The sequence below is a fragment of the Neopelma chrysocephalum genome, unplaced genomic scaffold, assembly GCF_003984885.1.
Source record: "Neopelma chrysocephalum unplaced genomic scaffold, ASM398488v2 Primary Assembly neopelma1_22, whole genome shotgun sequence".
Lineage (NCBI taxonomy): Eukaryota > Metazoa > Chordata > Aves > Passeriformes > Pipridae > Neopelma > Neopelma chrysocephalum.
The window spans coordinates 6,482,168-6,485,612 of NW_020897689.1; positions in this window are offsets into that span (position 1 = coordinate 6,482,168).

The window sequence follows — 3,445 nt, forward strand, 5'->3', positions numbered from 1 at the left end:
ACTATTCCCAATAGGATGATTTTAAACTGGAGGAATATGGGATAATTTAACTCTATGGATAGATTTTGTATAGCAGTTCTCTCCGAGACATTGAACAACCATTGCCATCTTGGTTATTAATAAGGAAATAGTCAATGGATTATCTATAGACAGATCAGCAATTTTGTCTTCAGAAAACCACTGTTTAACTTTCTTTGATACAAAAAGCTGACATTTGTTGAGGCTTTGTTATAGCTTCTGGTATTTTTGGGAATAAATATATCCACATCTATTACAATAAGTTCAACCACCTTTGAAGCATCTTAAAGAACATCAACAAAAAATTTAAAATATTTTTACATAGTTGCGATACTAAATATAAAACATTTCATATTTCAAAGGTTGGGGTTTTTTAATGAACAGGAAGAAATTCTAGAGGTTAGATTATTTTTTAAGATAAAGAAAAATAGCTTTTGCTTCCTTTTCTTGTAAATTTCCTAATTCTCCTAATAGAAAGCTAGGAGAAACAGATTAATCACATTTGCCAATTTCCAAATTTTTAATGGGAAAATATTCTTGCAAGTGAAGAATTTTCTTTTGTCATCTCAGACTCCACAATGGGGGGTAGATGACTGCCTTACTTATCTTTAAAAGTAGCTCTCTTTGACATTAAAATTATATTGCAATCACTAAGGGTTCTGCCTTACATCCCTCTCTGTTAGCAGCAAAATCTTATGGGATATTCAAATAGCTCTCCCTCTTATTAGATATTCAAATTACAAGCCTGTTTTTAAGGTCAATTTAAAATTCTAGTGAGAAACAATTTTTGAGAAATGGACATACTGCCTACAAATATTTTGTTAAATGGGACAGTGTGAGAGAGAGAGCTCAAACTCATGAGGGGATGTGGAGGGACAAGTACCGATCTCTTCACTACCATGAAATGGCATGGAGTTGTGTCAGGGGAGGCTTAGGCTGGATATCAGGAAAAAGTTTTTTACCCAGAGGCTGTTTGAGCTCTTCAAGAGGTTCCCAAGGGAAGTGGTCACAGCACTAAGCCTGCCTGAGTTCAAGAAGCATTTGGACAACGCTCTCAGCCACATGGTGTGACTCTTGGGGTGTCCTGCATAGGGTCAGGAGTTGGACTTGATGATCCTGATAGGTCCCTTCCAGCTCAGTGTATTCTATGATTCTATGATATGAGACATTGGATTATTACATTATTGGGTCAGAACCAACTCAACTGCACCTAGGGGGAGGGCAGGGACTTAGGTCAAATCTCACAGAGGAGACGTAATGGCCTATCCCACATGGCAAACCTTGCCACCTCACCAGGTGACCCTGGAGTAGCTGTCAGTCAAAAGGCAGCCTGGGAACACGCCCACACCTCACACCCTGGTACCCCTAAGCCAGCCTCTGATTGGCTACACCACCCCTCACTCCAGCCTGGAGCCCCAGAGTGGACAGTGGGCCAGAAGTCCCACCTGGAGGGGTGGCCACAGGGGGCCAGAGCACAGAAACACAGCAGCACATGGTTGGCTTGAGAATTGCTTCTTGCCTCATGAAAGCTGGGCTTCTGCTGGACTCTCTAGTGGTGGCTATTATGTTCTCTTAATATCTTTTCTTTCTTCTCTCCTTTTTCTTCTTTTAATCTCTTTTCTTAATATTTTGGGTAACTTAAAACCGGTGGGTTGGATTTTACTAAATTGTGTGGGTTAGCATGTGCTACGTCAATGCTTTGTGGAATGCTTTGTTTTGGTTGTATGTTACCCTTTTAAACTTTTGCCAAGTACTCTTATTTTCTCCCATGTTTTCTAAAATTATCAGTAAAAGTATCTCCTGAGAAAACGTGTCCATCATATTCTCTTAATGCTGCCTCAAGGTATTAAAGAACTGAGGGCACTTCAAAATGTTTCGTGGGTGACTTTTTGGAGCCTTGTATATTTTTAAAAGTAGAACCCTCAGTTAAGCTCATAGTTCTGGTGCTGGGGTGTTACATATGACTCTGTAAGTGCTAGATCAGTGGCTGCCTGTATGTCTCAATGTTTAATATCGTTCCCTGGAAGACCCACGGTCCATGTCAAATTGCAGCTTTTGAATTCATTCATTCCAGGGCATGACTTTGTAAGTAATGTGCCCCAAAGTCCATGCCCAATAAACAGTATGGAAAAACTGCACCAGGTTATGCTTCCTTCACCCCAAGTGTTTTTCCAACACTATCCTGCAGGCTGTGAATGCTTCAGAACTCCCGCATGCTTTCATAACACTCCCAGTGTCAAAGTACATGTGATTGGTTTCTTTATGTCCAAAGACATGTTCTTCATGTCTTCATGTGTTTCTCTGATGGCTCGAAACACAACTCCAGTGATTTCTGAAATTTTTGGAGCATACACATAAACACAATGCACAATGTACAATCCCCACAATGAATGAAGTGTTAGTTTGATTTTAGGACTACAAGGACCTAACAAGAAGCCCAGAGAAAGAACTGCAGTCAAATAGTTTGATGAGAACCTATCCAGATTATGGCACCAATCTCTTAGCTGGAGACTAATGGTTGACAAGAGAAGACTGACAAATATCTACCTAGAGCTTTCATGTGGTCTTACATGCCATCCTTATCTCCATATTGGAGAGAAATGGGTTTGATGATGGACTATTTAGTGGATAAGGAATTGGCTGGATGGATGTAGACAGAGTTGTGGCAACAGGTCTGTGTCCAGGTGGAGGCCTGTGATGAGTGGTGTCCCTCAGGACTCTTGCCTTGCTAACGGTGCTCTTCAGTATCTTTATCAATGACACACACAGTGGGATCAAGGGCACCCACAGCAGATTTGCAGATGACACAAAGCTGACCAGTGTCAGTTGACAGAACAGCAGGAAGGGATACCATCCAGAGGGACCTGGACAAACTTGAGAAGTGGGCTCACAAGAACCTCATGAAGTTCAATGAAAGCAAGTGCAAGGTGCTGCACTTGGGTTGGGACAATTCCAGATATGAGTACAGAGTGGGAGAAGAAGTCATTGAGAGCAGGCCTGCAGAGAAGGACTTAGGGGTTCTTGTGGATGAAAAGCTGGACATGAGCCACCAGTGTGCACTTTCAGCACAGGCCAAATGCATCCTGGCCTGCAGCTGAAGAGAATTGGCTAGCAGGTCGAAGGAGATGATTCTGCCTCTCTATGTGGTCCTTGTGAGACTCCACCTGGAGTACTGCATCAAGCTCTGGAGTCCTCAGCACAAGAAAGACATGGAACCGATGGAGCAGGTCCAGAAGTGTGCCACAAAGATGATCTGGAACATATCTATGAAGACAGGCTGAGGGAGCTGAGCTTGTTCAGCATGGAAAAGAGAAGGCTTCGAGGAGACCTCATTGTGGCTTTTCAGTACTTATGGGGGACTTAAAAAAATGAGGGAGAGGGACTTTTTATAGAGGCAGATAGGGGCAATTGTTTTAAACTAAGAGAG